Genomic DNA, 27201 nt, shown 5'->3' with positions numbered 1-27201 from the left:
ACAAGTATTTTGCTTGGAGTTGATTCACTCAATTTTTTCCAGACAAACTATAAGCAATGCTGTGAGTTAAATAGTCATATATTATTGAAACAATATATGAATATCATCTCTGGGACACAGAGTCGATCTCCTTCTTCAACTGTGTGATGGCTGGACATGTCCGTTCTGCTGCTAGTTGCCAGTGACTGTTTGAACAAATGAACATGTGATCCCTGATCAAAGCCCTGACTTCAGCTATGTACAAATAGGGTACAAAACAATCTGTTCTAACAAGATAACCTTTAAAATATGATTGTTTCTCAAAGAACAAATAATTACTGTTAGAAGCAACCTTTAATGGTTTAATCTGACGAAAACTGAACCTAAACTTTGTTTAAAACAACAGCAAACAGATAAACTTCCACCTTTGTACTAATAACCACACTTTAAACATAGGAGAGTATTTCATTGAATCAGGGCTAAAATTCAGCACGGTGGCAGCTGTGGTTCTGACTCTGAACGTTTGGTGTTTCAACTGCGACAGAGCCACACCGCTGTGCGGCTGTCTGTGATCTGACGCTATAGTGATTGTGGTTTGAGCTGCTGGAGCTGACAGCAGAGACACACAAAGGAAACGTCTCCAAAGGCAGAAACATGCCATTTCAGCCTTTGACTGATGGGCTAACAAGTGTGGCATGCTGTGAGTGTCATGTTAATGAGGGTCGGGCGCTGATCCGCTGCATACTGTATGTCCAGTCATTTGAAGAATGTCAGGCATGCAGACTGACGGCTATTCTGAAGCTTTCTTTCTTGTGAGAAGATATTTATGAACTGGAAAGGTCAACTCACTGCAGAAACTAGTAGCCGTTTCTGTTTTGGGGTCAAAGGGCACTTTATTGGGACATTTTTTTCCCCCTCTAACGTTTAGACATAAACCCCTCATAGACCAACTTACTCTAATTATGAAGAAGTAAAAATATTGATTTTTATTGTTTTTCTGAGTTTAACAAAACCATAATGTTTCTCTGTGTGTATTAATATTTAACAACTAGCCCTGTCTCAGTAAGCAATAAATGAATTAATTCTAAGCTAGCTACATAATTTCTACTTTCGTGATTTATTGTTTTTCTTTTCTTTTTTTTTCTACCAAAAACTGGATGAAAAAAGTATTCAGTCTTGTGAACCTAACTTTTTTGAAGGACAAGTTTGACTTCATAATTCATTTTATTTGTTGTTTCTTTTGATGTCTTTATTAATTTTGGATATTTAAAATGTCTTCCAGTTCCAGTGTTAAATGTTCATTAGAATTTAAAGTTTATTGAACTTTGAGAATATGTTCTTTCATTCTTATGCCATTGCCATTATGTGACTTGAAAATAGTCTCAAAATAACAATATTATCATTTATGACAATAACTTCTGGGACAATTTATCGTCCTGCCAAATTTGTTACCATGACATCCCTGTTAACGACTATTTCTAGCTGATGTCAGAGGTTACAATGCAAGTGATACAATTGCGACATTCTTTAGATTCATTCACTGGCATTTATCGTACTGTGTTTCATTATGTTAAGAATATTTATTACTTGTTGTCATCATTTATTGGAATTTATCATGTTTGAAAACTCCAAAAACTGATGGTTTTGCCAGAATTGTTATTTTTACCATTTTCTCTAGGGATGCACAATATATAGCCATTGACTTCTGATTGGCTGAAGTTGGTCATTTTCTAACATATTGCTATTCCACAAATAAGGCCTCGATGAATTAATAGCCAGTGTTTACTAATGGTAGGGAAATATGTAGTATATATAAAATATATAATGTCAGTAAATATTTTATTGGCAATATTGTTATTGGCCATAACAAAAATATTAATATCGGATAACAACATTATTCCTAATTTTCAAATCAGTACATATCGTAATGTTTTTCACTATATGTTCCATGAGAGCATGAATAAACACAGATAAATTAAAAATATTATTAAATGTAGTTACTGTGTGCAGCATAGAGATAAAAATCTCACTTCTTTATGTAACTGGTGTCACATACAGTCATTTTTTTGTAATAAACTTTTAAGTCTACACCCATTTTGTAGCAATAAATTATTGCATACAACTTTATTTTTCTTTGTGGTTCATTATTTTTCATGGATATTTTTACATAAAAATGCTTAAATCTGTTCATCCATTCGTCAGGATCTTTATGAAACTGACTAAAGAAAAGAAATTCAAAACTCAGACACTTTACCTTTGCATCTTCATCAATTTTGCATGGTGCTGCCACATCTTTTATTATGAATTTATGTATTGATTGGTCTACTCCAGCGGTCTAATCAGGAAGCTATGATCACTTTTAAATACCTCAAAAGGGAATTGAATCCATTACTTGAGCTAGAATTATGACTTTTACGTCCATTGTAATGAATAACCACAGACTCATCTCAAACCACTTGCAGTCTTAATGTAGGCTGATGCATTTCACTAATCCTGATTGATGGAAATACCAAATATACCACGCTTCATAGTCATCTTCTATCCACTTTTTACCTAGTTCAGCATAATTTTGCTGATTTGGATACAAAAAATGTCTCCATCAAAGAACCACCTGTTCTAACTGGCCACACAGTATCAACGAAGGGGCCGCACTTTGAACACTCCTGCTCCGGATCAAAGCAGATTTACATCCCGTTGCTTGTACTTGTGACAATGCAATGACAATAAAGTTGAAATCTATTCTATTCTATTCTATTTGTGTGTTAGAATTTCCCAGTCTCATTAGTAGTAATATAGAATCTAAAAATGTTCCTTTAATTATCGGCCGTACTCAAACCTGAGGAGAATTGTTGACATTCAGCTGGATTTCTTCACACGCCTATGATTGCAGGCACACATTAGTAATTCCAAAGTTCTGCCTTTGACATTTACCAGCTGAGTGGTTTACCTCCTAGTCATGAAGTGTTTTCACTGCAGTCATTTCGTGCATACTGAGGGTCTGCAGAGGAAGAGCCCAGGCCTGCTCTCTGACCCCCGGTTTCCTTGCGCCCCGTTGCAGAGGGATGTCCTCGGCCTGGTCTGAAGGAAACGGGGGCTGGACCGTGTGCGTGGGGGTGTGTGTGTGAGAGAGAGACTAAAATTAGAGGCAGCATGTTTGAGTAACACGGTAGACCCTACTTCCTGTTTTCACTGTCACATGTTTACACCACAGAGAAGAAGAGGAAGAAGAGGGATGGCTCTCAGGTGCCAAACCCCCCGCCTCCCGAAAAGTTTGCGACCATTCATGTTTCTATATCTTTGCAGAACGCCGCAGCCAAGTATAGTCACAGAAATATGTGAGGAATGCGCAATGAAGAGGGAAGCTGCTGGTGATGAAAGCTGCTCTGCTTTCCTGTCAGCAGCATTTAACTCCAGAACTGCTAGCAGAAACCAGGAGAGGTTTTTACGTCTCTGCTGTACCTTGATCCTGTCCCAAACTGACGATATTCAGGCTACATATTTATTGTCCTGTGGTTGACAGAGTTGTAAATGTTCTGAAACATTTTAGTAAAAGATATCCAAATGGAGGTGCAAAATCAATAGGCCAAAGATTGAAATCTGATTCGCTCTGATCTGTGATTTTGAATTGATGAACAGTGAGATGGTAAGGGCGTGCATGTATTGCGTGTTGCATTTTGATGGAATTTCTGGTTCTTTTTGTTTTTGTGATGTTCACATTGTACTGTTTTCTGTTTGAGCCAATCCTAGTCACGCCCCTCATTTCCGTTATTCCTTGCACCTGTGTTGCTTCCTGATTGTCTCCCTTCTTAAACCTCTCTCAGTCGCAACCACGCTGCCAGATTATCGAACGCTTTCAGCAAGTAGTTTTCCAGCACTTTTACCTCGCCCTCATAGCCACGACCACGCTTTGTTCCTCGGACCTGCCCCTTTTGCCTTGCCCTTGTCGGACTGTTACTATCGCCCTTCTGGATCTCGACCCACGCCTGTTTCAGTTACACCGCTCTCGCCCACTCCCACGGATTCTGCCCTTAGCCCCGATCGTGCATGACCTCGGCCCGTCTGACTAAGGATTCGGATCTGGATTTGGTTCTTCTGCTGCCTAACTAGTTTGTACGCTGCCCTGCATCAGCGCTTCTCTCCCCAGGCACTTCTTGCCGAGCTCTGCGTCAGCGCAGCATCTGCGCTCCTCCTTGTTCCTCAGCCGATCACTTCAGTTACTGATCGCCAAGCCAGTGCTGCAGCGGACGATCCTGCGTGCCCGGTTTAAGCTGCCTTTTAATAAATATCAGAGTTTACAGCTCACTCCTGTGTCGTGGCTAATTTTCTGGGTCCCTCTAGTGAACCATTACAGTTTTGTTTTTTTATACACTTTGAGCAGTTTTGTTTATACTCTTTTAAATTGCTAAACACTGGGGCAGAGGCTTATTGGAATCATCAGTCTATCTATTGTCTGTATTAGAGATGCATCGATGCAATATCAATAACTGTATCAGTCCAGATATTGTAAGAAATTCTAGATTGAGTATTGTGACAATGTACCCTATCCATAAGGGCAGATCTATTAAGTGTAATTCTATATGTTGTGCTGTAATCAAAGTCATGCTTTATTATTTATTTTATATGTACACTTTGTTTGCATGTTGGGTTCAATTAGATTCCACAAATTACCAGAAAGTGGTACTGAGTAACTTCAAGGGATCCACCTAAATATGTAATTTTTCCATGAACTAAAAATTTGCTTTCTGTGATATTCTACACCTTATAATTACTTCAAAACATGTACATCTTTTGGTATAATTTTCACACACTGAGGTCACCATTTTTTCGTTGATGGGTTGATGACATCATTAGGTCCATTCAGAATAAACACAGGCAGACTAACTTTACCTGAGTCGTTGTTAAACATGTTGCGTTTCAGTGGTGTCATGCCACACTGCATCACTATTGGCTAATTAAAAAAAAGAAAAGAGAGTGAGGTGAATCTGGATGCTTCTCACATGAAAAACAGAAGAGCACAGTGGGAAAGATAAGATAATGCTACTGCCACTGATACAGAATATGAAACCACTGATCTGGCAATATGTTATTTAAATCTATAAAAATCAAACAGCCTACAGTATTGTTACTGTACTGTTTTTACATCTAAAATAAACATTATTCAAATAAAGTTGAACTGTTACATCACTATATTAATACTATAACTCTTACAATCATAGTCGATGAACAACATAGAACTAACTGAATTATAAAATCACATTTAGGACTCCTGTAACATGAGGTTAAACTGAATTCTAAATGAGTCTCTGGTGAAAGCAGTCTGAAGTGAAAATTCCATCACGACTTACTACAGAGTGCACACTTTGCACATTTAATGTTCACTTGTTTGGTGAGAAATGATCTTTATGATGATCATAGTTAAAAGTCTTTCCCTGATCACCTAATATTATAACAGGGGGAACATGTAGCATTCTGGGTTCTCTGTTTTGAAAAGTCAGCAAAATATTAATGTTTTCTTCAAGACAAAATATGTCTTATCAGTCTGAAATCACATGAAATGTATTGCTTTGTTTACATTTTTATAACCTTATTTAGTCTTTATTTATCAAAGCTCATATTTTGCAAAATATTTCCTTATAAATGCAGTACATTTAAAGCTTGTTTTGTTTCCTTATTGGAAAAATATTAAAATTAACCACTGGTTTATCCATTTTTATCTGCATTTATGTTTTCACTGTGTGCTTAATTTTAGACAGTGAAGATTCATGTCCAACAGAGCAAAGATACTAGAAAAAACTGATAATGTCAGTATGGAGTTGAGATCATGTTGCAGGGAAGACTCTGTGCTACAGAAATGTAAAAGCTGCGGTTCAGCAGAACTTGGAGTGAACACCTGAGTGTGAGAGAAATGCACATGCAGTATTTGTAGATGCACAGATGTAGAAATACTGCAGAGGTTATGCCACAACCATAATGCACCTGATGTATGAGAATTTGTAGTGTGGAGGTCAGGCATCTGCAAGACTCATACCAAACACAAAACAGTTGATATTAGGATAGTAGCAGTTTCCTTTTCTCCCAAACAGAATGATAAGAAAAAACTTTTAACATAATGAAATACTGACAAAGTAACCATTCCATGGAAGAAAACAAAATGTAAAACCTGTTGAAACCAGAAAGTTTCTCTTTCTAATGAGATTACTTTGTTACTCTTATGCAGAAATACATTTCTCTGATAGTCTGTGACTTCTTGAAATCGCAAAACGGGCTCCTTCTGATTCTCCATCTTCTCACTCAGTTTTTCTAGATGACATCCTAACATCTCATGATGTGTTGCCATTCTACTATTGTGATCTTTGTTTAAACTAATGATGCACCAATGTCACTTTTACTGGTGGGGCTCAGCGTTTGACTGCAACACATGCAGTCAAGGTGGATTTATACGGAGAATACTTCGGCCAAACTTGTGGCCTGTTCTGCAGACTTTGGGACTTGTTCTCGGGTCCACACCTCCGAGTCTGGATTCACCATCCTCAGAAATTGCTCCATTATCATCAGTTCTGAAATGTCCTTCACTGTAGACTTCTCCGGTTTGACCCACTTATGTCCTAGAGTCAAACATAAAGTTCTTTTGGTATCTCACCCTGATAAATGTGTAGGGATTGAAACCTCCTCCTATAGGTGTTAATGTTACATCATATTTGGTCAAAATGGATTTTTTCACCTTCTCATAAATGTGAGAATGTGCAATGTCCATGAGCACATAAGCACTACGTGCTTTCCCAGTAAGTGGTGGAACCAGTTGGGCCGCCCACTCCTCTTTAGGCCAATGACAGACCTTAGCCATCCTTTCAAATGTTATTAAGTGCTTAACATCATCATCGGAAGTCAATGGAAGTAGCTTTGGCTCTCTCTGTGCGGCTGGTGGCTGGTAGGACATCTGACTTTGTCCATCATCATGGCTGTCCCCCTCATCCTCATGAGTGTGAGGATCCTCCTCCATGTTGTCACCATCATGCTGTTGTTCCTCTTTCAATTCCTCCACATGAGACCGGAGTTGTCAAAACTAATGTAAATTCTTCCATCTCAGTTCTTGACATGCTGATTCCTTCTCAATCTGCTGGACTTGGGCAGTTTGAGACTGCATCAATGATTTGAGAAGGCTTGCCAGCTGATCCAGTTTCTCATCAGTGCTAGCACCACTAGCAGCTTCAGCTCCGCTAATAGCTGCAGTACACTCTTGACTCTCAGTTTCATTATTTCTTTTTCCACCTTTTGTCATCATTGCCTCATTGTTCCTCTAATGCCACACTTCTGATACCATTTGTTACTGTGACCGGCAGAGGCTCAGCATTTAGAAGGGAGGCATGACAACAAAATGCATTTGATGTGCATTTATTCAGAGCTGCATGTTACATTTGCACCGACACCCATTACAAAGTGAGACAAAGAAGCTTGCTTTTATACCTCATGCAATTTCACCACTCATACCAAGTAAAGGGGTTGTCAAAAACAAAACGAGAAATAAATATTATTTACACAAACCCAACACAAAACAATAATGGTACCAATAAATATTTACATGGATGCAAATCATTAGAAGTAAACTAATCTGAGGTCAATCAAAGAATACATTTAATTTAATACAACTTCACAGAGCATTACCCCACTTAATATGCATGGGATGCTCCAGGAGCTTTTCAGCAGTGCCTGGAGCATTTTTCCCTGCTGAGGAGACACACCAGGAAAGGTAAGCACTCAATTAGCAAACTCAAATTAAACCCATGGAAGTTATCAGAAACAAACTGACATTTTCCTCCACATTCTCCCTGAATAGGAAGAATGTTCAGGGAGGGAAGAAGGCCAGTCTCCCCACCTGAAAGAATGTCCAACCAAACGTCACAATGCAACCAAAACAAAGAACCAAAACAGGAAACATCTGGATTGTAAATAAACTAAACACAACATAATATCAATAATCCTTTATGAGTGATGTAACCCATGGTCTCCATCACAACCAATATGAAAATTATGGCCGATATTGATAGCCAATATTAACAGTGCTGCTGTAACCTGTAAAAAATATTTACCTATCCCAAGAAACATTTGCACTTTGCTGACATTTTGTCTGCTTCAATAAAACACCCACAATCACTATTACACATTCACATGATCAGATACCACATAGCCAGCCACCTACTGTACCCTTTAGGAAAAATAAACAGCACCAAGATGAGCATAAACATTGTTTTTTAATGTCAGCCTATTTGGCCAATACTGATATGTTAATGACTGACATTGCTGATATCGATGGTACTGATGTTAAGATATAAAACTTGTTTTATTTATTTATTTTTTAAAGGTACTGCTGCTATGTTTATTTTCTACCTCAGTTAAACTCTTCCATAATGGGCAATAAGTATTGTTAAAATATAATCAACACTAATTTTCATACTTTTTTTGCTGAATTTACATAGCATTTTGTGGCTGTAACATGACAAAATGTGAAAAGTTCACAAGGTATAAATATTTTTGCAGCACACTTATGGATATAGATCAGATAGTGATTTTTGAGTTTCAGACCAAAGATAACATTCAGAAATAGAAAGTTTTATGTATGCCAGTTTCAGATATGGTGAATGCAGCATGTTTCTCAGAAGAATCATGTTTTCCCTCCACCTTTAAGGATGAAGGTGAAGCCATTTTCTGAAAAACATTTGTCTTGACAGTCATTCAGCAGTATAAGCAGTTCTTTGTAGCTGTGAAGGTCTCTGAAGATACACACAGCCACATGACTGCAGTTTGACTAAACCTCATGTGATCCCACAAAAAAGCTTTCAGGACAGCCTTGTGTGTGTGTTTATGTTTGTGTCAGTGGAATTTGGTCAAAATTAAGTTAATGAAGTTACAGTTGATGACATGTGACATTAATGATGTTTTGGTTAAGTAAACCTTCCTCAAAGGTGCAGAAAAGAACCAAACTCTTTTCAAGGTGTCTAAACATTTTCACACACACCTCATGTCTGGAGATTTCACATGGAGAATTGCTATGGAGACCTTGCAAACAGCTAAATAACACTACGTTTTCCCAGTACCTTCTCTTGCTGTTAGTTGTCACATGATTAAAAATCATGCATAATCAAGAAACCTCTGCTGTCAGTAACTATATGTACAGGGAGAAATTGTACCCCAGCATGTACTTGGGCAAATCCTTTTTTCATCCATTTGTTTTGCACAAGGTGTTAAGGACAAATGCTCCTGCTATGGTTATTATTGAACTATTTTAGCATTTTTCTTATTCCAGTAGTCTCTCTTGTAACCAGAGATACACTGAGATGGATCTGTCACAAACTGGAAAATATTACATATTTTCTCCAGAGGTGTGCCGATCGATCGGCCACCGATAATAGTTGGCTGATTTCCGAGAAAAAGTGTATGCTCGGTGATCGCCAATCACTGTCTCTTGTTGCTGATCACAAAAACCAAAGACCTGTATGTCACTTTTCAGCCTGCGTGTGTAGCTTATCTCCTTTTTTCTTCACACTGCGCAAGCACGTGGCAATAAATCCTAAGTAAAGTGGTGAGGAACTTCAACTCTCAGAGTGAATGGGGAAGTTTTCGTGTTGCGATGGAAACTTACCTCGGGAGTGAAGCACGTCAAAATGCATCAACACAACAAATCTAATATGACATTAAAAACAAACAGTTGATGGTATGTGTATGGTATGGCTATAGCGAGGCTCACTGCAGGAAAAAAAGACATCTGGAACGTCAGACAGCAAGTAAAGCAGTGCACAACTAACAACACCCAAATGAGCGTGATGGTCAGAAAGCTAAACAAATAACTGAATAAATAATTAAAGTCTTCGGGATGGCAGTGGAAGATGTTGGTTCTGCTCTTGCTGTTGGACAGCTGCGGTGTGCTACTGGTAGTAATATTTCACAGACGTAGCGCCGTTTCTGCTCCACTCGGCAGTGAACTAGTACATTGAACGTTTGCTTAAAGCTGCAGTGTAGCTTAAACAAACAGAAGATTTTACATATGTAATAAAACTTTTGCTATGTCCTAACATAAGACAGTTAATCTTTGGGGAAAATAATCAATCTCCTCTGCCTCCTCCCTGTGTTATGCAGAATTACTCAGCTCGGTCAGAAACAACCAATCAGAACCAGCATTGATCAGCTAGCCATGCTCTCAGGAAGTTTGGATTCAGGATTATTAATTTTGATGCAACCTGCAATTAACTTTGGTGATTGTTTCCCCTTTCTCTTATTTGATATAGGCAGTGTAGTGAGGTTTATTTTACTCATGTATAATTTCTGGTACAGAGAGCCTTACTGTTAAATATTATTTTACTGATTACAGGTTTTTCAGTTGTCCTTTTGACTGAGTAGCTGCTCTATTGTGCCTGCAACTATTTAGCATGTTTTATATCTAAATTTGGTAAATTTATTGGCAGATCACTTTTCCATTTTGCCAGATCACATAGCAGCATTTATACCTACAGCAAAAAAATTATACCTATAGCGAAAAATTAACAGCCAATCCAGTTGATCGGCCCTTGTGGGTGATCAAAATTGGAATCGGCAGCAAAAAACCTGATCGGTGCATCCCTAATTTTCTCATTCAGGGAACTCATAATCAGGTTGCGGTAGCAGCAACACTCCTCCATGTGGACGTTGTTCCTGAGTGAGCAAGACACCAAGTTTTGCTTTCTACGTCATGGAAGTTGTCAGAAGCTGTTTGATGGAAAACAACTTTTTCTACAGTATTATTCCAGCTGTTCATTCCAACTGACTACTTAATGAGAAATTGAGAATTAAGGCTCTCACATACATGTCTGTGAACACTAGCTGCTTGGACCTCATTGACAAGTTCATGCTAATTTTAACTCAAGTGAACAAAGATCTTTCATTTGCATATATAGGGTTATCACTAGGGGGTACAAGGGGTACTCTGTTGCGCTGGTTTGGAAACTATCAGAAAAGAAGAACTAGATGCAGAACTCTAGAATTATGTCTGGTTGAGCTGTGAGGAAATGAGTAATGATTTTCTAATAAGATCTTTCTTAGCAACAAACATAATTTTTATTTTTATCTCAGGATTAGACTTGAGTTTTTTTTCACCTGGTGTTTAGTGTTACCTTTAGAATGGGGGGTTTATTGGGAAGATGTGGTGGACTCTTAAGGACAAGTACATATACTGAAATCTACATTACACCCTTCAATGTCAAGTAGACAGTAGAGCAGACTGTGATGTATAAAATAGGTCCTAAAGAGTACAGTGGAAACCCTGATTATTACATCTTATCTGTATTATTACATACATTTTACTTTTACTGTCACAGACTTTGATGACTTAGAAATGATGGCCTCCCTGTAGATCTTAAGATACTTAAGATTTTTCTCATTACAGATTTGATCTGTTTGAGATTTTCTTACTTATCATGCAGAGTGCTGTTCATATTGTTTTTAAAGATGAGCTAGATTCAGGATCAAAGCTTTGTTAAAAATGAGATTTCTGATCAGTGCGCCTCTGGCTGTTAGCACTCTGAGCTATTTTCAAGAAGATTTCTTTTGTTACAGTGTATTTAAAGTCTTTGGCACTAGACTGTTTGTTGCAGATAAATTTCACAACTCTAAATCCTGAAGACTAGGTAATGGTTGACTTAATGCTTCAGGATGTTTTTTGTTAGTGTTCAGGAAGATCAGTTCAATATATGTGGGCAGAACATTGAAACACACAATCACAATATGCTAATTAGCTGGAATGACCCAATGACTGTTGTATAAGATTGTGTGGCTGGTTGTCTGTGTACATGTGATGCAACGGATTCATGCTATTGGTGTTGATATTTGGCAGCAGCTTGCTGGACTGGCGTAAACATGACACACCATCAAAAGGAAATGAAATCAGTAATGACCTTAGAGAAGGAAATATTGCTTGTCATAAATCTGAGAAGGGTTATAAGGCCATTGCCAAAAACATCAAGTCCTTAACGAGAGAGATGGCAGGTCTCTTCAAGGCAATACTAAAGAAAATTTCTAAAAAACCCACAGTTACATCTCACCCTCTGTAGGCCTCAGTTTATGGGAGGACAATTGGAAAAATAAACATGAACAAGTATGTCTTATCCAGAACTGTCAACTGGTGGAAGCTTTTTATGAAATTATACTGTCACATTTGTAACTTTGTATTTGAATCGACCACAAAACTCATCAGTACAAACAACTCATACCAACTGTCAGTCATGATGAAAGAGAAGTGATTGGGCTTGCTTTGCAGCCACAGGATGTTAACATCTTGTAGTTATGGATTGAGTATTGATCGTCTTACAACAATGTGGCGGGATGTTACTTTTAAAAGAAACAAGACTTCTGGAATAATCTCCTTTGGACTACTCAAACCAGAATAGAACTATGTGGCCATAATGTACAGGGTTTCCCCAAGAAAACTTGCTAAGCTCGGTGATTGGGACACGTAGGCGGTCCACCATGTTTTTGTAGTAAAATATGTTAATTAGACAGGAAATGTAAAAATATTACTGTGTAGTTATATGTTAATTCTCAACTTGACACTTTATACGGGAAAACATTGCCACTGAAACGGTATTTAAACCCATAACTAGCCTTAAAAACAACAAATCAAAAATTAAATTGAAATGAATATCAATTATTTGCCCTTCTGTTTAATCCAAATTAAGTCAGCAACTTCAAAAGGCCCCCCCATGGCTTCAGGAGCCCATAAATGCTAATATTTTAGCACAGACCATAGATACATAAATGTAACATTTGCTTATTGAGATTATCAATGCTGCTAAATTTGATTTAATGGTTTCAGCATACATAGATTAAAATATTTTAAATTGTTTAACATTTAAATGTAAGATTTAAAGGACCTGGCAAATTTACTTTGTAAAAGTTGAAAAAACAATATTCATAGATTGTTTTGTTACCATAGCTACAATCTGTTGCTGTGAGTTTATCTTTGAGTTTCAGCTCTGTTTGTTCACAAATGCAAATTAGTAAACTTACTTAACACAGAAGCTGTTAGAGGTGCTGATGTTTTTAGCAGCAAGAGGGGCCCCTAAGACAAATTCTGCTCCAGGCCTCATACAGCCTTGGACCGGCCCTGCATGAGAATTAAATCCCCTGCACTGTGCGCAGAGATGCGCAACTAACAGAGATTTAATTATTGCTGCTGATGTGGCTTTAGTAGTGCTTCCATTTCGTGTCTGTTGAGTTTTTAATAAGCTCACAGTAACTGTTTTGGTTGCTCGAGTTTATGGGACGAGTTTTTCTGATCTCCTCACACGCATTAACTCTGGCTGACTAAGTGGATAAAACATTTGATATGACATGGTTAATCGTCTAATTGGAAAAATAATACTAAAAAGAATAATAATATAAAACCAGCGTGGTGCGTGACTACGAGGACAGCGTGAAAGCTCCTCACCGGGCTGAACCTACATGATGAGGTTAGCACTGGTTCGTTAACCACTAACGCTCCGGCTAACCGCAAACACATACATAAACTGCTTATAAGCATCTCAACAAGCGTGTTGAGATTATACACTGCACATAATTCTTTATGTGCAAAGATATCACAAAGATAAATTAAATTATCACAAAAATAAATCATTCTCATCAATCCTCAGCGCGCACATCTGAAAGCGCCACTACAAGTTATTCCTGCGGTTCACATTGAGTTGCGCAACCAGAACTAAAGTGGTGGAGTTTAAACTCTTACCCTGATTTGGAGTTCACCAAAGAAAAATAATTCCACATGTGGTGGTTGTAAATGTCCATACAAGTCAGCCTGTGTCCACTTTGAGTGAAAGGAGGCGCGTGATCCGCGCTGAGATCAAGCAGTTTTGATTGGTCCGCTCTCTCAGCTTTAAATGCATAAACTATAAACTTATCTTTTAGGAATAAATTTGCTCTGCCAGTGAAACGCTCAGAGCAACAGAGACGCTTGCAATCTGAATAAAATAATATATATATATATATATATATATTTTAATTATTAATTTTTCTCAAAACAAAAACAAGCAACGCTTGGCCTGGCGGTGGGGCTCTTAAGCCACCAGGCTTATAATATACTGGGGGAAACCCTGATGTATGGCGCTATGCCGAGATACACTAAAGATAGGGTTTCCTTACAAATAACTCATACCAGTTGTCAGTGGTGGAACACTGATGATTCGGGTCTGCAGTCACTGAGTTGAACCTGAATTCAAAGAAGTGAAGCCACGTCTCAGACAGCTAAGGATTGGCCAAAACGGGGTTATACAATGCAACAGTGACCCTGACGTAGCAGCAGATCTGGAGAAAAATAACTAAGAAAGACTTGTTGCAATATCCCAGTCAAAGTCCATACTTTAACTTCAGAAGAGCTAACCATCATGTTTACAAACATCATGAGTCTGATAAGGCCATACAGAAAATTAGTACTTGATGCTGACTAGCTGTTCAGCAGCTGGAACAAGTTTCTAACACTCTGCCTCTACATTCTGATGTAATTTTATTTAAATGAATTTCCATGCAGTGTGAGATGCCTTGTGTTGTTGTCAATCTCAGGTAACACAGAGATAAATTTGATGGATGATATTCCTGATATGAAAAACTGACACGTGGATCTAGTTGGTGAAAGGTTTCTAAGGTTGACATACCTCAAAATTAGATAACCATATTATACTCTGAAAATTTGCCTATCTGCTGCACGTCTTCTATAAAATGAAATGCATGTGTTCGCTCATTAGTGTGTGTAGGAGACTGCACAGAAGCGGAAGCAGATGGATGTGTGGGCTGCTTCTTCAGAGCTCCTCCACTCATGTTGAGAGTGAGATAGAACATAAAAAGATGATTTAGGAGGAGATTTTGAATCCATGGAGCGCCGCTGCCTTTTCCTGGTCAGTCCAAGCTTTAATTGAAAGTTTGTCCCTTACAGTCTCACCATCCTGCATCCATTTGCAACCTGTCGCTTCAGTCTGCCTCCCTCCTGTTCCTGTAAAATGTGTCATCCACCCTACCAGCAGTCAGTTAGAGGCTGAGGCGCATGTTTCTCCCTCTCCTTTCTTCCTTTATTCATGGGTGTGATCTTGATCTTCATCTGCCTCAAACCTCAACTGCCACTTTTTCTACAGATGCGAGTTTGAGCATTTTTAACAACAGTCAAAGCGGGTGTTCAGAAAATTCACTTTTGTTGACGAAGTAGAGTCTTATGATGGGGTTCCATACCCTTATAATGTCAAAATGCAACCTTTTAGTCGTTTTTAGTGTTGTAAAACAGACTTTAGGAAATGGGGTTTGTGTGTGTTTGCTCTTCTGAAAACATCGAGCTTCTTGCTAATCTGTAGAAAAGGACATAGAAAGTTTTCATTTTTGAAACTACACAAGTATGTATGAAAACATTGTTGTTGAATCTTCTCAAGCTTGTGTCCAACTCTACTCCCTTAAAGCGAGTGTGAGCAGCTGAGTGGGTGGCTCAACCAACCAATTAGTGGCCCAGTAACAGCACGGGAAGTACAAGAATATGGATTGAACTCCAGCCAGACCATTTCTGCTTCAGTTTTAACCACTATTGGTTCTATAATGTTGGGAAGCTAAAATGCCTTGAGGTTAATTTAGATGAGAGTGTAATCACTTTGATTTCTGAAAATCCCATGTTTTCTTCTGCTTCAGATCATATCCCGAGTTTGTTTCTGAGTTATGACAACATAATGCTGTATGCTTTTCAGTTATACATAAAGTATAGGACTTTTATGAGATTAAAATGAAAATTACTTACCCTGAATGCACCCAAAGGGATTCATGGAAAGAAACGTCTTCTTAGTCCTAGAAATCATAAGATGTAGAACCAAAACAAAATAACTTGTCCAAACTGCCTGGCCAATAGATGACGGTCAGCAGCTCAGTGTTTTCAACCACAATCTTCTGTGTTTTAAAAGAACAAAGATCAAGTCTTGGGTTGGAAGACTGGAAGAGGAATCAGGCTGAGATCTTTTGTTCTTGCTAACAGGTTTTCTTTCAGGATTGCTCTGTATTTAACGGCAGATTTACTCCTCAACTCAGGAAGCCATTTCTTTTCTATTTTGTCGCTTTAGAAAAGAAATTAGTCTATGCGCAACAAGAGTGGAATAATAGTTGTAGGGGTCGCTAATATGGAATTAAAATTCAGTTGTGCTTTTTTGTTGAATTCATTGTAACAATAATGCATATTTAAAACTTTTTCTTTTTTGTTCTTGTTTGTCCCTTTTTAAGGGAACTTTATGGCTTTTACTGAATGTCACTGCAGTTACAGCCTCACAAACACATATGGGGTTCGTAGCCACTATTGGTTGTATGAATGGGTTGTTTTTAGAAAACAACTCATTCATAAATTTTCTTCACGACAATATTTACATAAAAAACCATTATATTTATCAGAGCAGACAGTAGATTCACAAAAAGAAACTGATGAACTGATATAGAAGTATTTTCTCTGTTTAACAGTAAAACGTTAATAGGAGGGGTGAAAGAAGGTGTGGTTGATAGTGGCAGGATCAGCTGATGCTCCCCCGATAATGCAAATTAGAGAGTAGTAGAAACTGACTTTCTGGTAGTAAAAATTTACAGTAGTCCAAGCTTGTGATAAGAAATCCATGACCTAGCTTAGCCAAATAAGCAAATGAAGCTTCTGAAATGGCCTAGTCAAAGTCCAGAATTGAATTTGATTGAGATAATGTGACTTGAGCTTAAGCAGGTCACTCACACTTGGAAGCAATCCAGAAAAATAAAATGTTTTTTTTTTCTTTTCCATATCACCCATCTTTTCTGGTAATAAAATGAGCTCAATGTCCCAGTGTGACCACAGAAAGCACAATCAGAAGAAATGAGTAAGGGGAGGAAACAGTTTTCTCACAGCACTGTATTCCGTATTAGCATGAGAACTTTTACAGCTTACCTTGTATGGGTTTTTGTTAGGCGTGTGTTAAATCATCTGGGTCAGTGCCCTCACAAGTATAGCAGTGTAATAGTGTATAGCAGTGTAGCAGTGTGTGAGCCTGAAGGGCCTGCAGAGTGTCACTCCATGGCTGCCGTGTGCTCTCTGTCATCGGGAACAGATAAAACACAATGTCCTCCCTGTTCTCTCTCTCTGGCTTTGTCTCTCACTCATTCTCACTGGGATTCTTTTGTTTAAACTCTTTGGTTTTGTTCACGTCCAGGGTGGCTACTGATGTATTGGAATGTGTTGCTAACATTAAACACTATTAAATCATTGGGCAGCTTTCATATTTTGTCCTGGAATTCACAGACACCATCTGTTTTTCACTGCTGATTAGTTCAATTCTGTTCAATTTCAAAAATACTTAATCCTAAAAATAGAGAGGAAGTTTTGCTGTAACTCATATCATCCAAGTATCTCCAAAGAGTTATTGTGAATGGTGATGTTGTGGGCAATGCATCTGAGAAGGCCTTTGATTGAACACTATTGTTGTATAACTGTCTCATAACTACTGTGACATGCTAACAAAATTTTTACGATATGAAATTGATGAGACTCTCAGATGTTGGCAAGCACTGCTAATCTGCCTCATTTTCTTTTGCCGCTCCTCTTTAAATCTCTGTCTGTACAGTTAGAGAGACGTTGGAGTAGGGGATATGATCCTTGCCCATTATGATCAATGGAAGAGATTGTTTGAACATCTTGAAAAAATACCTTGTTACCACGGTTACATGTCATAATGACAACTGAAACGCAGGCCCTGTTTACATGACGACTATTTTTGGTGAAAATGGAAGAGTTTTGTTGTCTTTGTAGTATACATTTATATGAAACCACCGAATGTTTTCTCTGACAACGGCACAGATTGAAAACAGGTTCCATAGTGCAATGGTTCTAAAACGTACCGGTGTCTGTCTTATAAACAGAATAAATGGATCTTTTCTGTCAGGGAATCCTTAGCTCATGCATAGTATGACGCAAAACATAGCTGCTTCCTACAATCCACAGAAGAAGAAGAAACTACTGACAATGCTGGTGTTACTACAATTTGTGTTTCCCCATCAGTTTCCCCCAGTGTCTCTTCACCACTCCGCATCACAGTGAAAACTCAAATGTATTTCAGTTATAAATTCACTTGATAATTAGTAGCAAAACTTAAAAATTGAGATTCACTGACACCCTTGATTGTTCCTACAAAGTATTGATTTACAGGGACTGACATGAAGTCGTATAGCATATTTTACATATTGTTAATTGTTTATTATTATTATTGTAAGTGTTGAATAGCTTTGCAGGGTGTCTCAGAAAACTTGCTAAGCCCGATGGTCCACCGTGAGTTTGTATTAAAAGATGTTGAAAGGAAATGTAAAAATATTACTGGGTAATTATATGTTACTGGAAAACATTGCCAGTGAAATGCTATCTAAACCGACAACTAGTCTTAAAAACAACAAATTGAAAAAGCAAGAGGGGCCCTTAAGGCCACATACAGTCTTGGACCGGTCCTGCATGATGAGTTAAAACAAGAGATTTAATTCAATGCTGCTGAAATTATTAGCACCTCTAACAGATTCTGTATTACATTTAGTGAAATCTGGGAGAGGGGGAGTAGTTTAATTGTCCAACCTAAAAAGCAATAAGTTATAATTGCAGTTTACTAATTTGTATTTGTGAACAAACACAGCTCAAACTCAAAGATTAAATTCACAGCATCATATTGTTGCTGTGGTAATAAAATAATTTAATTATGAATATTGTTCTTTGAAGTTTTACAAAGTAAACTTGCCAGGTCCTTTAAATTTTAAATTTAAATGTTAAACAATTTCAAATATTTTAATCTATGTATGCTGAAACCATTAAATCAAATTTAGCAGCATTGATAATCTCAATAAACAAATGTTACATTTATGTATCTATGGTCTGTGTTAAAATATTAGCATTTATGGGACCCCTGAAGCCCTGGGGGGCCTTATGAGGGGACTTAATTTGGATTAAATAGAAGGGCAAATAATTGTATTCATTTTAATTGTATTTTTTAATTTGTTGTTTTTAAGACTAGTTGTGCGTTTAAATACCGTTTCTGTTACTCCTCTCGAGTTTAATCAAGGCTTAACGCAGTTCTTGGTTTCTACAGCCATTTATTGTGGACACGTCTTACAAAGTCCCCAAAAATGCCGTCAGAACTAAAAACAAAAGGTAACACAAACTCAGATCAGTTCACAATAAATGGAGTATTTACATAAATAAAAGATACAAATAAACAAAACCGTACCTCATTAGCCGCATTGACTCCAGAGGAATAAAGTTTCAGCTTCTTGAGCTTGAATGCCCCATGTGGCTCTAAGTGCGCCAGCTAATGTTTCCCCAGGCAACACATGGTCCGTGGAACAAAATAAAAGGTCCCCCCCGACATTTGAATGTACACTTAACCAAACTTAATGAGCGTCAATACAAATTTACTAAAACTACCATACATATTAAACTTAATGTTTAATATTAAATAAACTTTAACTACTGCCACCTTAAACCAAACATCAAAACAATAAACCAGATGCAGTTGTCTTGACAGCAGCTACAGTTTCACTGGCAATGTTTTCCTGTAACATATAATTACACAGTAATATTTTTACATTTCCTGTCTAATTAACATCTTTTAATACAAAAACATGGTGGACCGCTTTAGCGCACCGACAACCAGGCTTAGGAAGTTTTCTGGGGGAAACCCTGGTGTCTGTTGAGTTTTTAAATTATACAGGCTTATAATACACTTGGGGAAACCTTGTCTTTGTGAGTCACTGTAAATGGCCTGACCGACAGTTCAGCTCAGCCAAAAGTTGATTAGTTTTACAGTGACTGAATCGCAACTACATTCATGGCCAAAAGTTTTGTCACCGACAGAAACATTCCCTTTCACAGGTTCTGTTCAGATTTCCCATTGTTTCCATATGATTATTTTTTATAGCTCTATTAACTTATCAATTTTACTCTATATCAAAAGTAGTTTTACAGTATTGTTGCTTATCTTCCTTATATAACCTCAGTCCAAGCATGAGGAGACAGTCAACATGCTAGCTGAAAGTGCTAAACAGGTCAGATAATCTCAGAGCTCCACAGTAATGAGCGGCCAGTACAACACTGACACACAGACTCTCACACACAACCACACAGTAAAATTGAATTGAAAGCTTTAACTCAATTGAGCAGGTTTTCCCTTCACTGGCCTCTTCCATCTAGAACAAGTTCTGATTTTCTGTCTGTGTCCATGTGCATGTATGTGTGTGTATGTGTATTTTTTTAATTACCTTTTGGGACATTTACTTACCTTTTGAAGACCGATGGCGTTATGGGGACCAAAGCCCTGTACTAATGCAGTGAATCTTAATTTTTAGAGTAATTGGTCTAGGTTGGACATATTTTATGAATTACACTTACAGTAAGTTATGGATAGCAATATGTTGGTCATAGTAAGGATTAGCATAAATATAAAAGGAGTGGAAGTCAATGCAAATTTCTAATATGGGTAAAAATACAATCTAGACTATCAGTTTGAGGATGTTCTCAGAAATATATGTACATTTAATTTGAATCCTTACATGCAGTCTTGCATCCGCAAACTGCATGTAAGCAGTTTACATGACATAATGCATCTAGTGTGAACAAAGCACACAGTCTTTGTGTTAACACATGATGCGTTATTGCAGATGCATTATGTGGAAACTGATATGCAAGGCCCTTTCTGGATCATCATGTGTGCATAACGTTATGAGAGGGGTCTGGTTTCATAAAACATGTATTCCTCCTCTCTGTTTTATTGACAGTAGTATTAACAGTAGTTGGATTGTTAATTTTTTGCTTTAGGTGTAAATGCTGTTATGTGATCTGGCAAAATTTAAAAATGATCTGGCCATAAATTCACCTAATTTGGCATAAACATGCAAAATACTTTCAGGCACAATGCAGCAGCTATTCAGTGAAAAGGACAACTGAAAAACCTACAATAAGTTAAACAATATCCAACAGTAAGGTTCTCAGTACCATAAATTACACATGTGGAGTCAAATAAATCTTATAACACTGCCTATATCAAATAATGTGAAGAAAAAAAGAGACATTTATTCAAAGTCAAATGCAAGTTGCATCAAAATAAATATTCCTGAGTTACTAAATCACAACTTCCTGAGGGCATGGCTAGCTGATGAATGCTGGTTCTGATTGGCTGTTTCTGACCGAGCTGAGTAATTCTGCAGAACACAGGAAGGAGGCAGAGGAGATTGATGATTTTTCAGAGATTATCTAACATGAGTTAGGACATAGTGAAAGTTTGGTAACACTTTATTTGACCGGTTGTGAATAAGACTGTCATGACACTGTCAAAAACATGACATAACACCTGTCATGAACATAAGTAACTCTTCATGAATATATATGACTGTTGTCATAAAGTGTCATTTGGTAAATCATGTCAAGTTGTCATAACGAAGACATTTTGAGTAATGTCAACATTGTATTAAAAGTGTCATGATTTACCGAATGACACTTTATGACAACAGTCATAAATATTCACGAAGACTTACTCATGTTCATGACAGGTGTCATGTCAAGGTTATGACAGTGTCATGACAGTCTTATTCACAACCTGTCAAATAAAGTGTTACCGAAAGTTTTAATACATACTGTATGTAATCTTTTTTTTTTTTTTTGTAGATATGTTTATTAATTTTTTGTTTAATAATAACAACAACAACACAACACAGAACAAAAGCTCAGCAGTGCAGTCCAGAGTCAAAAGGAAAGATAAGATAGGTGGCATACATACTTCCATCATCATTCACATCTAAGCATTTATAAATGCTCGAGACAGGATGGTAGACAAGTGTCCTTCAGCATAGTCCAAGAAGAGCTTCCAAATGCGTCCAAAAATGTCAGTCTTAGAGTGGACGAGGCATGTTAGAAAGTCGAGAGGGATATATTCCAAAATAAGCCTCTTCCATCCAATAATAGTAGGAGATTTATTAGAGATCCATTGTAACAAAATATTCTTTCGAGCACAGAAAATTAGGACATTATATAACTTACTCTTGTTTTGATTTTTAATATGTTTATTTGGTAGACCAAGGAGAAGAGACACTGGATCGAGATCAATATTAGTTTTGATAATTTTCCTAGTCTCAACCAGAATAGATTCCCAGTACATCTGGATCTTGGGGCATGACCAAGGACAGTGTGTGAGGCTGCCTTCATGTATTTTGCATTTAGGGCACAGTGAAGAGGACCCCGGTTTAAACTTAGACACCCGGTTTGGGGCCAAGTGAGCTCTATGTAGTAATTTAAGTTGCAATGCCCAGGAGCGATTACAAATAGTAATTTTTCTGGCAGAGTTCCAGATACTGCTCCACATTTCATCAGTAATCTCGATATTCAGCTCTCCTCCCCAGGCCTGGGCCAGAGTTGATAAGTGACACTTATGACATTTTAATATTTTGTAGCACATACTGAGTGACACTTCACGAGTTCCGAAAAACAGTTTTTCAGTGCCCGAAACATCCGTGTCCCTGAGTAGAGTTGTTTCTTTTTTAATAAAGTCTCTTAGCTGGAAGAAACGGAAGAAGTTATTTTTCCCTACTCCAAAGGCTTCCATAACTTCATTAAAAGACATTAGGATCCCTTCCTTAAAAAGACAGCCCAAAGAGGAAACACCCTTAGCCACCCATTCCCCAAACCTGCATCTAACACACCCGGAAGAAAGTCAGGGTTCTGGACAAAGGGTGTAAATGGGGATGTCTTCCCAGTTCTTCCCTCGATATGTTGAACTGCCCTCCAGGCCTTGACTGTATTCACAGTGATTGGATTGTTACAGCATTTCTTTATTGTTTTCATATTTTTAAGAAAAAGCAGGCTTTTAAGAGGACAATCACATAACGAGGCTTCTATATCCAGCCACACTGTGGATGAGTTTCCAGATATCCACTCTCGGGCATATAATATCAGAGAACTCAATTGATATTTTTTTAGATCTGGAAGATCTAAGCCTCCCATGTTTCTTGGCAGCTGTAGTGTTGACATTTTTATGAATCCCCTTCTTTTGGCCCAGATAAAGGAACCAAACCAACTCTTTAATTTTTGGATCCACCTCTGAGTAAACAAAATAGGAACCATCCTAATTGGGTACAACAAACAAGGGAGAATGTTCATCTTAAGAAGCGAAATTCTGCCCAGCCAAGATATGGGAAGACAATTCCAGCGTTCAAGGTCTAGCTTAATCTTTTCAAATAATGGGACAAAGTTTGTTTTGAACATCTGATCGAAGACAGGTGTGACAAATATGCCAAGATATTTAAATCCTGCAGGGGACCACTTAAAAGGGGAACTAGGGATATAAAGTTGTCTACCCAAGGGCATAGCCTCGGATTTGGAGAAGTTTATTTTGTATCCCGAGAATGAGCCATAATGGTTAATAATAGCAATGACTCTGTCGACTGAAGTGGTAGGTCTGGAGAGAAACAACAGAACATCGTCGGCATATAAAGAAATTTTATGGGTCCCCCGATCAGTGTGGACACTGAATACAGTGGGGTCACTACGAATTGCTTCGGCCATCGGTTCAATTGCAAGAGTGAATAAAAGAGGCGAAAGGGGGCAGCCCTGCCTGTTTCCCCTTCCCACCTCAAAGTTTCTAGACCTAAGCCCATTTGTAATAACTGAAGCTAAAGGACAACTGTAGAGGACTTTAATCCAGCTGATAAAGTTGGGGCCCAGTCCAAATTGATGCAAGGTATGAAATAGATATGACCATTCCACACGGTCGAATGCCTTCTCTGCATCTAAGGAGACTACGAGACCGTCCATCGCCCGCTGTTGACACAGCTGAATCACATTCAAAAGACGTCTGAGGTTATTGCAGGAATTACGACCCTTGATAAAACCCGTTTGGTCTATCCCTATCAGAAGGGGTAGAATGTTTTCCAAGCGTGTTGCTAGAATTTTGGACAGTATTTTTAAATCTACATTAAGTAATGAAATGGGTCTATAGGAGCCACAATTTTCTGGGGGTTTTGATTTCTTAAGAATTAAGGATATATTTGCTTCCCGGAGGGAAGGGGGGAGGACACCGGTACCAAATGAGTCATTCAGCATGGATAGATAGGGCTTTGACAACAGATCCATAAATGTTTTATAGAATTCCGAAGTGAGCCCATCCGGGCCCGGTGCTTTCCCTCCCTGTAGGGATCTGATGGCTCTTTCCACCTCTGCCTCCGATATTTCTGCATTTAGAGCTTTCTTTTTGTCCTCTGGCAAATTGGGCAGTTTAATTTTTGAGAAAAATGTTTCCATTAAAGATTGAGAGTTGTCGCATTGCTCAGATTGGTACAAATTTTTGTAAAATTCAAAGAAAGCTGCATTTATTTTCTCTGGGTCTGTAGAACATAAACCCCTCCGATCAGAAATTGAAGCAACTGTTTGGGAGGTCTTCCGTGTTTTTGTAAGATAGGAAAGGTATCTACCTGGTTTATCCCAATAGTCAAACAGTCTTTGTTTAGCAAATTTAACTTTGTCTGTAGCGTTCTGTGTCAGTATGTGTTCAGCGAGCATCGGATGGCACTGAGCTCCCCCAACTTAGACCGCAAAGGTTTTTTTATATATTCTTCTTCCGCGAGTCTGAGCTTTCTTTCTAATATGTTTTGTTGTTCTGCAATTCTTCATTTTTTGCTGCACGTATATGATATTATTAATCCTCTACTAAATGCCTTAGCTGTGTCCCAGAGCAAGGAGGGGCTGCTAGCAGAGGGAGAATTGATAGCGAGGAATTGTTTGAATTCTGCTCTAAAATACTCCACAAATTTTCCATCCTTTAAAATTAAAGGATTTATCCTCCAGTGATTTGATTGAACCCTAGCATTTTTAAAGGTATAATTTAGATACACTGCAGCATGGTCAGATATAACAATGTGTCCTATTTTGCACGAAGCAACTTGTCTTAAAATAGTTTTAGGGAGAAAAAAATAGTCAATATGTGTGTGGCATTTGTGGGGGTTGGAGTAGAAAGTGTATTCCTTTCCAGCAGGATGGAGTTTTCTCCATGCATCCACAAACCCCGCCTCCTCAAAAAGATCAAAAATCTGTTTTGATTTCCCTGAGATGGGAAGGGGGCTAATGGGGATCCTATCAATCAGTGGATTCTTAAGACAATTAAAATCACCTCCTACAATAACATTTTCAAGAGAGAGACCTGCAAGTTTTGTCATTATTTCCGTTAAGAAGTTAATAGGGTGACCCGGTGGAAAATAAACATTCAAAATGGCAAATTCTTCCCCGTTTATCATTGCTCTAACAAGTACGTACCTCCCATTTGCATCTTTAATACATTCTATGACTTTATAGGGCACAGATTTTTTAATAAGAATTGCAACTCCTCTATTTTTGTTAGTAAAAGAGGAGAAAAAAACATGTTCAAAACCGCATTGTTGTAATTTTAAATGTTCGGAGTCGTTTAAATGTGTCTCCTGCAGCAGCGCTATATCTACGCCTTCCTTCTTAAGGGCTAAAAGGACCTTTTTTCTTTTAATTGGTGAATGACTTCCCTTAATGTTCCATGTACATATTCTTAGCATTTATAATCCAGGATCATAAAGCGATGCCACCCAGATAATGACTACATACAAGGACTGCAATGTGCTGAGCTGAACAGGAACCAAATAAAACCAACAGATTAAAACCAAAATAAAACAGAAAAATGCGCATTCCGGGCGCGCTTTCCCCCTAAACCTACAGGGGGCCATCCCTTCCTTAACCAAGCGCGTGTGTTTCATCTCCCTGATGAAGACACACACAGGTAAACAAACCCAGAGGAAAAAGTCCATCACATATCCATCGTTGCCGCGCACCACTAAATATCACAAGAAAGTACAGCTGAGCAGATCAAATTGAAATGAGTCATAATCACAATTACTCACATCCCTTATCCTTATGCGAGAAGAGGGGAACAAAAAGAATCAGAACATGCTTAGAGATCAAATCCCTGACATCGTCCGGTCCAGAGCCTCTACCTCCATGATCCTACGCTGGCGTTGTTTCAGGCCTAAACTGTCCATGAACTCCACTGCTTTATCCGGCGACATAAAAATCTTTGTTTCCCCATCGCTTACAATCCTCAACCTGGCCGGGTAAAGAAGGGAGTACTGGATGCCTGCCTCCCGCAGCCGTCGCTTTACCGCATCGAATCCTTTCCGCCTGCGCATGGTGTCTGCCGAGAAATCCTGGAAGAACATGATCTTAGAGTTCTGATACATCAGGGGCTGGTCTCCGCTCCCCGCACGCCGCGCTGCTTCAAGAACCTGCTGTTGATCTCGGTAGTTATGAAATCTGATCAGCACCGGTCTTGGTCTCTGTGAAGGCCCGGGCTGTGGAGCCAGTGTGCGGTGAGCCCTCTCGAGCTTGATCCGGCCTCTCTTGGTCTCGACTTGTAGAAATTTGGGCAGCCATTTTTCAAAGAATTTTAGGGCTCCAAGGCCAGCCTCTATGCCCTCTTTTAAGCCGAGCACCCGAATGTTCTTTCTCCTGCCTCTGTTTTCAATATCATCGATTCGTTGTGCCATCGTGAGGACCTCCTTCTCCAACTTTTTTATGCGGGCCGTAGCCTGGTCCAGGCCGTCCTCCTGAGCTGCAATCCTGTCCTCCGCATCTGTAGTGCGTCGGACCAACTCCTTTATCTCCGTGGCCTGGCTCTTAAGCATTTCAGCCAGGATGTCTACTTTCTGGGAGATAACTGATGAAATGTTCCCAGTGATTTCCTCAATAACTTGGCGAAGAGCAGGATCGAGTGTGGTGGTCCCACCAGCCGCTGGCAGCTTAGCAGCTAGCTCCGTGTTAGCCATGTTACCTGTGCTAGCCAGTTGAGACTCTACGTCGCAGGTCTTGTTGGTTTTCTTTAGGATTTTGGGAGGCATTGTGCTGGAGTGAGTCGGAAGAGCGTTTATCAGCGTTGTATTACCACATTTAGTTGGAAAGTCGTAGTAAGAGGGTGGTATTCTGCTCAAATATGGAATATATGGTGCGCCGTTCAACGAAGTCAACCACTTCCTACGCCGCCATCTTCCTGAATCCGTATGTAATCTTTTTGATAAAAGACAAAAATCTTTTTTTGTTTGTTTAATTTATATGCTGCACCTTTAAGTAGACTTTCAGTATGAAAGTTCCCTGCCGGGTGGAGCTTGAACGGCGCTCTGTCTGTGAAATATTAC

General features: G+C 38.6%; 1 protein-coding gene across 3 annotated transcripts in view; it reads left to right on the top strand.

The window, feature by feature from the left end:
* LOC116712859 (protein kinase C epsilon type-like) overlaps positions 1 to 27201 on the top strand; it is a 123067-nt gene that overhangs the window by 20203 nt on the left and 75663 nt on the right. The gene's annotated exons all lie outside the window — the stretch shown is intronic.

Source organism: Xiphophorus hellerii, chromosome 22 (assembly GCF_003331165.1).
Source record: "Xiphophorus hellerii strain 12219 chromosome 22, Xiphophorus_hellerii-4.1, whole genome shotgun sequence".
Lineage (NCBI taxonomy): Eukaryota > Metazoa > Chordata > Actinopteri > Cyprinodontiformes > Poeciliidae > Xiphophorus > Xiphophorus hellerii.
This window is presented reverse-complemented; position numbering and strand designations above follow the sequence as displayed.